Here is a 9,931-nt window from a genome sequence, read left to right as displayed (position 1 = left end):
TTTCCTCGTGTCAGCACGTTGTAGGTGTCGCCACCGGCGCCGATCTTGTGTGAATGTTCTGAAAAGCTAATCATTTGCATATCGCAGCATCTTCTTCCTGTGGGTTAAATTTCGTGTCTTTAGCACGTTATCTTCGTGGTGTAGCAATTGTAATGGCGAGTAGTGTAGATTACAGAGTTTAACATGTCATAGACTATGTGGTCATGAAAGGTGGAGCAGTTTCTCAGATGGACGTGAACAGGAGAGAAAATCAGCCGTTGCTTCCTTAAGAAAAGTATTCCAAAATTCAACTGCGGTGATTTGAGGAAACCACTGAAAACTTAGATCAGGATGCCGGGCCGGGATTTAGAATGTTCGTTCTTCCCCAGTATATGTCTATTGTCTTCGCAACTACTTTATCTCGTCGGTACTTGAGAGTTTATCTAGCTGCTAAGACCTATTCGGCGTCTTTTCAGAGAGCTTACAAACTTAAAACCTTCCAAACTTTACAGAAGCTCTCCTGCGAACCCTGCAGAACTAGCACTCCTGAAAGAAAGGATGTTGCGGAGACTTGGCTTAGCCACAGCCTGGGGGATGTTTCCAGAATGAGATTTTCACTCTGCAGCGGAGTGTGCGCTGATATGAAACTTCCTGGCAGATTAAAACTGTGTGCCGGGCCGAGACTCGAACTCGGGACCTTTGCCTTTCGCGGGCAAGTGCTCTACCAACTGAGCTACCCAAGCACGACTCACGCCCCGTTCTCACAGCTTTACTTCCGCCAGCGAAAGGCAAAGGTCCCGAGTTCACGTCTCGGTCCTGCACACAGTTTTAATCTGTCAGGAAGTTTCAATATACCGGGTGATCAAAAAGTCAGTATAAATTTGAAAACTGAATAAATCACGGAATAATGTAGATAGACAGGTACAAATTAACACACATGCTTGGAATGACATGGGCTTTTATTAGAACCAAAAAAATACAAACGTTCAAAAAATGTCCGACAGCTGGCGCTTCATCTGATCAGAATAGCAATAATTAGCATAACAAAGTAAGACAAAGCAAAGATGATGTTCTTTTCCAGCAAATGCTCAATATGTCCACAATCATTTCTCAACAATAGCCGCAGTCGAGGAATAATGTTGTGAACAGCACTGTAAAGCATGTCCGGAGTTATGGTGAGCCATTGGCGTCGGATGTTGTCTTTCAGCATCCCTAGAGATGTCGGTCGATCACGATACACTTGCGACTTCAGGTAACCCCAGAGCCAATAATCGCACGGACTGAGGTCTGGGGACCTGGAAGGCCAACCATGACGAAAGTGGCGGCTGAGCACACGGTCATCACCAAACGACGCGCGCAAGAGATCTTTCACGCGTCTAGCAATACTTTGTTTCTTTTTTTTTTTGGGTTCTAAGAAAACCCCATGTCATTCCAAGCATGTGTGTTAATTTTTACCTCTCTATCTACATTATTCCGTGGTTTCTTAAGTATTCAAATTTATACTGACTTTTTGATCACCCGGCATTTAACGACCAGTTTCGTAGCTTAGAACCCGTATTATCAGCTTAGACGCATTAAATCATGACATTAAAGTTGTGAAACGGACGGCACCAAACATTCCTTGTCTACGAACAAATGACACGATTAGCGATTCGTCAGGTAAGCAGCAAGTATGGGTCGTTTTCGGATTCGTGGCACCCTTGAAGAATCGTAGACCCATGTTTTCTGCTTACCTGACGAATCGCTAATCGTGTCATTTATTCGCAGACAAGGAATTTTCAGTCCCGCTCACGTCACAAATGTAATGTCATGATTCGACATTTGCAACCTAATGATGTGGCTTATAAACGACGAAACCGGTCGTTAAATGTTACAAGAGCAGCAGAGGCGTTATTATTCAAGATGTCTCTAGAGATTATTTGTACGTAAAGCCGTTCAGTGAAATTGCGTGCTTACGGAATATCGTTTCAGTTATGTGACTGGATTTGTGATTTTCTGTCAGAGAGGTCACAGTTCGTAGTAATTCACGGAAACTCATCGAGTAAAACAGAAGTGATTTCTGGCGTTCCCCAAAGTAGTGTTATAGGCCCTTTGCTGTTCCTTATCCATGTAAACGATTTGGGAGATAATCTGAGCAGCCAACTTCGGTTGTTTGCAGATGACGCTGTTGTTTATCGACTAATAAAGTCATCACAAGATCATAACAAACTTCAAAACGATTTAGAAGAAATACCGCAATGGTGTGAAAAGTGGCAGTTGACCCTAAATAACGAAAAGTGTGAGGTCATCCACATGAGTGCTAAAAGGAACTCGTTAAACTTCGGCTACACGCTAAATCAGTCTAATCTAAAAGCCGTAAATTCAACTAAATACCTAGGTATTACAATTACAAACAACTTAAATTGGAAGGAACACGTAGAAAATGTTGTGGGGAAGGCTAACCAAAGACTGTGTATTATTGGCAGGACACTTAGAAAATGTAACAGACCTACTAAGGAGACTGCCTACACTACGCTTGTCCGTCCTCTTTTAGAATACTGCAGCGCTATGTGGGATCCTTACCAGATAGGACTGACGGAGTACATCGAAAAAATGCAAAGGAAGGCAGCACGCTTCATATTATCGCGAAATATGTGTCACTGAAATGACACAGGATCATTAAAACAAAGGCGTGTTTCGTTGCGACGGAATCTTCTCACGAAATTCCAATCACCAACTTTCTCCTCCGAATGCGTAAATATTTTGTTGACACCGACCTACCTAGGGAGGAATGATCACAACGATAAAATAAGGGAAATTTATTTATTTATTTATTTATGCATTTATTTTACCTGGCAAGATTAGGGCCTTCAGGCCCTCTCTTACACCTAACCAGGCATACTCAGATTCAACAAATTTCAGTTTCTACAGAACATTAAGGACATATAACATGTTATACAGTATTAATGTTACAGAAAAAATTAGAGATTATAAAGGTACTACAATGATAATTATAACAATCAAAAAGTAATTGTAATAATCAAGAATAATAATAATAGTAATGACTATGTATAGGAAAGTGAACATATTTTTTCTTTTATGAATGTCAGTCCTATTGCTAGTTGGGAATTTCCTCGTTATATTCTTGCAGCTTGTGAGTTATTCTCATCAAGCAGAGACATAAGACGATAGAATGGGGTGAAAGAGATATAGAAAAGGTAGATAAGTTAGAGGAGGAGAAATAGAATGGTAAAATTCGAAGCTATGATGGAGAGGAGAAAGAAAAAGATGAGAGGGGCACGACAATGGTGGCTATACCGTCCCTAATATGTAAGTCTTGAGTTCCCTCTTGAATGTTAAGTGGTTCTGGATAAGACGCAGATCACAGGGGAGCGCGTTCCATAGTCGTATGGCTGAGATGGAGAATGACACAGAGAAAGATTTTGTGTTATGTAAAGGTACAGCCAAGATGCTAGATGTATCCGATCTAGTATTGCGGTTGTGGAATGATGATAGGTGTTTAATGTGAGAAGATAAGTATTGGGGGCACCAGTGGCTAAGAAATCGTTGAAGTAAGCACATCGTGTGGAGATCGCGTGCCTTATGTGGTTGTATCCAACCTAGCTGGGAGTACGAAGAACTGATATGATCATACAACCGTATATTGCATACGTATCTAACGCAAGCATTCATCACTAGCTCGAGGCATCTCGAATTTTCACTATTTGTGCCGTGTTGAACTACATCACAGTAGTAAAGATTAGGCAAGACTAGTGTTTGGACTAATTTTTGTTTAACATGGGTTGGAAATATTTTTCTAAATTTTTGAATTGCATGTAGGGAGGAGAGCGATTTCCGGCAAGCTGTGACTGTTTGTTCTTCCCAGTTTAGGTGTTCATCCAAGATTATTCCAAGGTCTTTTACTGTTTTTTGGTATGGTAGTTGGGTACCATTGAGGAGTATTTGAGGGACTGTTTCGCGAAAGTACCGACTGATTAACTTTGGATGAGATATAAGTATGACCTGGGATTTCTTGGGGTTTAGTTTCAGACCTAGGTTCTGTGCCCATCGAGAAACAGAGCAAAGATCTGCGTTCATACTCGCTACTGCGTCAGCAATGTTCTTGGGGCTTGCACTTATGTACAGTTGGATGTCGTCGGCATATAGATGGTAGTTGCAGGAGTGAATCACTGAAGAAATATCATTAATGTACAGTGAGAAGAGTAATGGACCAAGGACGGAGCCTTGGGGAACTCCAGAGCGCACGTTTTTCCATGATGACTTTTCCGACCCACAAATGACTTGTTGACTTCTGTTTTTGAGGTAGCTGTCGAACCAGTGTATAGCGCTGTTTGAGAAATTCAGCTGTTTCATTTTAATTAGTAATATATCAAAGTCAACTGTATCAAAAGCCTTGCTAAAGTCAAGCAGTGTTAGGATGGTAGCTTCACGTCTGTCCATAGCATGTTTAATGTCATCAGTTACTTTGATTAATGCAGTTGCTGTACTATGGTGCTTTCGAAAGCCTGACTGATATTTGTTGTGGATGTTATGAGTTTTGAGGTAATCCGTCAGTTGTTCATGGACGATGTATTCTAGGGCTTTAGATATTGCAGGTAGTATGCTGATCGGCCTGTAATCACCTGGCGACTTAGGGTTGTCAGTCTTGGGTATAGGTTGAATTAAACTTTGCTTCCACTCAGTAGGATATGTACTACTGACAAGAGACAGGTTGAAGATGTCTGTGATAACTGGAGTAATAGTGTCTACGACGTTCTTAATCATGCCAATGCTGACTCCATCATTTCCTACTGCCTCGGAAGAGATTCTCATAATTGCCTTGTGTACTGTGCCAGTAGTTACATGTTTTAGGTAAAACTTGTCTCTCGAGAGATTGATATGTTGGGGCTGGTAATTTGTCGCTGCGTGGCAGTTTATAGCTGTTGAGAAGAAATCATTGAATTCTTCTGCAGACGCTTGATAAACAGCGTCAGATCTTCGCTTCCCTATACCGAAACTGCGCAGCTTTTTCCACAGTGCAGCAGGTTTTGTTATACCGCATACGACAGAGCGGGCATGTCTGATTTTGGCATTCCTCACGCTTTGCTTGGTTCTATTTCGGAGTTTCCTATAAGCTTCGTACGCCTCGGGAGTTGGGTTACGCTTGAAGGCCCTATGTGCAGCATCACGTTTATTCATTAACTGGCGTAATGCAGTGGTGAGCCACGGAGCGGGAGCTCTCTTTACCTTGACAGTGCGTTGAGGAGCATGTTTATCATACAGGTAATAATTTTGCGACATAATTCCCGAATTTTTCCGTCTAAAGTCGGTTCATTGCTTATATCATGCCAAGGGATGTCTGAGCAATCCTTTTGAAGAGCGTCATGGTTAACATTTTTTAGGTTTCTGTAGGTTACCAGGTGAGATTTTTCTTTGGTAGTATGCACTGAGTAATTTAAGAATATCACGTCGTGAGCAGAGAGTCCTGGAGCGGATGTCTGATTGGCGCGAATTATTTTATCTGGTCGCTTTGTTGCTATTATATCTATGAGTGTATGGCTGTGTGGCGTGTGATGAGTTGGGTCCAGCGGTGTTAAACTCATATCATTGGAGTGGAACAGTCTCCTTAGTTTTTCTGCAGAGGGAGATTTTAACTGTAAGTCGATGTTTGTGTCGCCCATAATGATTATGTGTTCATACAGTGTCACGAGCGAGGACAGGGCAGACTGAAAGGAGGACATAGCACCGACGTTTGGAGGTTTATAGATTACTCCAATTAGCAGTTTCTGATTTGATGTGTTTATTTCAAAAAACAAGAACTCTGCTTCTCCTTCGCCCTTTGCATCCGATGTGCATAGTACAGTAGGTCTGAGATCAGAGCGAACATAGGCACCCACACCACCTCCGTGTGTAGAAAGATATAGGTGTTCATTCTTTCCGCGCGCTATACGAGATTGGAATAATAGAGAATTGTGAAGTTGGTTCGATGAACCCTCTGCCAGGCACTGAAATGTGATTTTCAGAGTATCCATGCTCTTGCCAAGGAAGCTGTATGCACTTGTTCTATGATAAAGTGCCACCAGACGATATCCCTCATACCATAAAGACTATAATCAGGGCCCGATGGAATGAAAATCTCCCACAGTCCTACGAAATTAAAGGAAGACACTCTACCACAGTGGTACCTAATCTCTCACCACGTCCTTGGTAGCGAAATTTCAGATACAGGAGAAGCTTTATAGTGACAATGGCACGACTTCGCTTCAGATTCTGGCAACATCTCTACCGCCTCAACATGGCCACATCTCCTTCATCTGAATGTGCAATGAGTAAGATTTTAATCCCATTTTCTTCGGCTGGCGTAGATGGTATCAAGAAACTATTGCAGTAAGTGACAAGTTCTGGATATACGTTGCCTACAAACAACAACATCCTTTTAGCAACAGAAGACACAGAAGTTTATAAGCTCCTATACAATTTTATAACACAGTGTCAAGTAAGAATACAGTAAAAGAGAATTTTTTTTACATTACAATACAGTAAATACGTTATTTCAATTAAATGATAATTGTTGTCTTTTATGATATGTGGCTGACTGTATGTGTGATGCTCAAAAGAGATTAATACATTTTAAACAAGTCACAATAGCTAATGAACTTAAAAAAAGTTATTGTTATTTGAAATTATTTTTTTATTTTATGCATTTGACTTCTTTCCTAATCCCAACGCATCTCTTTAAGATCCATGAGGTATTATCTGCATAATGCAATATGACGTTATTATCAGAGAGATAAGCCTATATCGTCGCGATGTATAAGATTATTGCATTTTAACTTTAAGATTGTACGTTAAAGACACGTCATTCTGTATGTTTAGGACATCTGATGGCGACAACACGTAACGCATAGAGTAAGTTCTGTGTCATGAGCTGACAGAATTGATTGGGTCTGTTTTCTCTCAGCAAATAAATGAAATTTTCCTTTCAGCGTATGTCTGGGAGTGACTAGTTCTTGATCTATAACTTACAGAACTTTAAAACATTGCAAATCATCTGTTCGGAGTTGCTAGTTCGTACGAGTCTATCACAGTCTCTTCAAATCATCATATCTTACCGAAAAAGTTCAAAATATTCTTCTCTTGCTTTTGCACATGCGTACCTCGTCGCATCGTGAACACTTGAAGAACTCGGAATGTTGTAAAGATAATTCATGCATTTCCTGCGCACGTTGATAAAATTTATTTCCAGTTGGAATGTTTACAGTACAAATGAACAATTACTGGTACCTCAATAAAAAAAATCTTCAAAGGACTGAGATAGGGGAACGTGCAGTCCCTGGAAATGATCTTTCCGTTTCTATGCTTTTCGTCACGTCAGACATCGCCCGATGAATCCTAAAATCTGTTGCAGCTCCCTCTTGCACAAATCATTGCACTTTTATTATTGTACTGGCAGTGAAGAAAGTGGCCGGGCGGTTCTAGGCGCTTCAGTCCGGAACCGCGCTGCTGCTGCGGTCGCAGGCTCGAATCCTGCCTCGGGCATGGATGTGTGTGATGTCCTTAGGTTAGTTAGGTTTAAGTAGTTCTAAGTCTAGGGGACTGGTGACCTCAGATCTTAAGTCCCTTAACGCTTAGAGCCATTCGAACCATTTGAAAACTGGAACAATTGTCAGACTGTTGACTTTCTGTCAGTAACATCACATGAAATATTCTTTCAATTATACGTGAAAAACGTAACATATCCGGACGTACGTTCACCTGAAACTTTTTTCCATCGTTTAATGCGAGTTATCAGCCCATAACATTTCTCCAAGCATTGTTTCTCGAAGTTGCTCTTGCACGATACTTACAACATACTTTGAACCTAGAGATTGCAAGATGGTGTGACGGTTAAAATAATGACTTATCCTAGTTGTGAAACAGAGCTATTAAAGACATTTGAGACAGAATTTAGAATGGTTTACTCCTACCATCTAGACTCAAAGGAGTGAAGCAACCAAACTTCATATTAAACCTAATGGCGTTTCTCCTAGAATACTAGAACAAAGGAATTGTTACTGGGATACGCTACTGAAGGCGTGCTGAAGGCATAGGCCTCAATTTTCACTCTAACATAGGAAAAGAATGTATATTTAGTGGCAAAGGTCTGCAGTCTCCGATGCATCCCTTTTTTCTGTTTTATCGTATGGAAGTACGTAGGAATTTCAGATCGGAAACAGAGAAAGACCAACGTCTTGAAGCCATTGTTGGGAGAACACAGACTAGAGTCAACAGGACTGAGGCAAAGGCTGAGATCAAAAACGTCTTCCCCCTGGTATCTTCTAAGTACACTACTTTACGTCAGAACCTTTCTCGGTGAATTTACTTACAAATCTTCCCTCACAGAAACGATCGTTGGATTTTTCTAACAAACGCGCAAAGACGCACACAAACACATGCATGTGAGGCGCTTCTCCAAATTTTCGACATTGATTAAAAGGAGACATAACAAATCTACAAATATTTTGCTGTCTGCTAGACCACGCCAGTTCCTATCTCGTTTTACTTGAACAACCTTGACTATCGTTGAGTTAGCTGCGTTGATTTGTTCACTCTATGAAACCCGGGCTACACAAACGTGCATTTGTGGCCTACGCAGCAAATACTAGAACTTCCGATCACACTGTGTCCCTCTCAGCTTTTGTCACCCCACATCAGTACAACACTGGTAATCATCTGTAGGCCGTTAGACTGTCACTTGACTTACAAGAAAATATATGTATGTTTTATTAAAATAATAGAAACGAAAATTTCTTTAACAACAACCACAGTGCTCAATCTTGAAATTACGATTCTATTTCTCTCAAATGAAAGCATTAGTCCAGCTAAAATAAGCAATAGTCCATTAATATTTCACTATGAAAGGCAGTTGACTTCGGCAGTTGTTCAGTACTACCTGTCTTATTAAAATACGCTAGCAGATAAATTACAGATATATTTCTGAAAAAGTTCAATTTTTCCAAATTTCTCGACGTTACGATATAATGAAACATGCTAAAAACATTATACGTATGGCACTACCTACAGCACAGTTGTTTTTTGCTACTTCATGTATAATCGTCTAACTGAAAACGTATGGATACCGACGAAGAAACGTAACACGTTATCTGGTGAAGTATGACGTCTGGGGTTCCACAAAGTTCTCTGTTGTTCTCAATTTAAGTAAACGATTTAGGAGACATTCCGAGCAACCATCTTAGACTATTCTATTCAAAGAAGGCTAGCTCGTTTCGTATTATCAGGAAACAGGGGGAGATTGCCACGGATATGACACGCGAGTTGGCGTGCAATCATTAAAACGAAGACCTTTATTGTTTTAATGAGCTCTTTTCACGAAATTAGAGTCACCAACTTTCTCCTCTCAACACTAAAACGTTTTGTTGACTCATGCCTTCATAGGGAGAAATGGCCATTGTGATAAAATGAGAGAAATTAGAGACCGCGCAAAGGATTTAAGTGTTCATTTTCACCACATGTTGTTCGAGAGTGGAATGAAAGGTCGAAAAATAGTCTGAAATGGTTCCATGAACCCTCTGATAAACACTTAAATGTCTATTTCAGAGCACTCATGTAGATTTTGACGTACATCTCTGTTTCATAACATAGTGTAAAGTGTTGAAACAGTGCAATAATCCGTAATAACTTGAAACAGGTTAGAAGGTCACATCTGTATAAAATTGTGACATTACCATTCCCTCTCAGCGTTGTTTCTAAGACACAGAAAAATCTTTTTTTTAATATTGCAGGTTTCGTCACATTTGCTATGGTTGCAGTAGGAGTATTTGCATTTCTCAATGTAATTCAACGTTAAAACGCATTTCAAGGGGAAATTCAGTATATTTACCAAGGAGATTTTTTTTTTTTTCGTAACACTTTTTCATATGCGTCCGACCGTGTAAGAAAGCAGAGGTCTGAAATAGTGTATTGTTTATCCTCA

The 9,931-nt window shown here is 40.4% G+C and overlaps 1 non-coding gene across 1 annotated transcript; it reads right to left on the bottom strand.

Annotated features, from left to right (window-relative positions):
- Window positions 1-648: 648 nt before the first annotated feature.
- Window positions 649-723, bottom strand: Trnas-cga (transfer RNA serine (anticodon CGA)). Its single transcript has one exon. It is a non-coding gene; the product is annotated as a tRNA-Ser (tRNA).
- Window positions 724-9,931: the final 9,208 nt, after the last annotated feature.

The sequence above is a fragment of the Schistocerca cancellata genome, chromosome 1 (assembly GCF_023864275.1).
Source record: "Schistocerca cancellata isolate TAMUIC-IGC-003103 chromosome 1, iqSchCanc2.1, whole genome shotgun sequence".
NCBI lineage: Eukaryota > Metazoa > Arthropoda > Insecta > Orthoptera > Acrididae > Schistocerca > Schistocerca cancellata.
The sequence above is the reverse complement of the archived record's forward strand: the minus strand, read 5'-3'. Positions and strand labels throughout refer to the sequence as shown.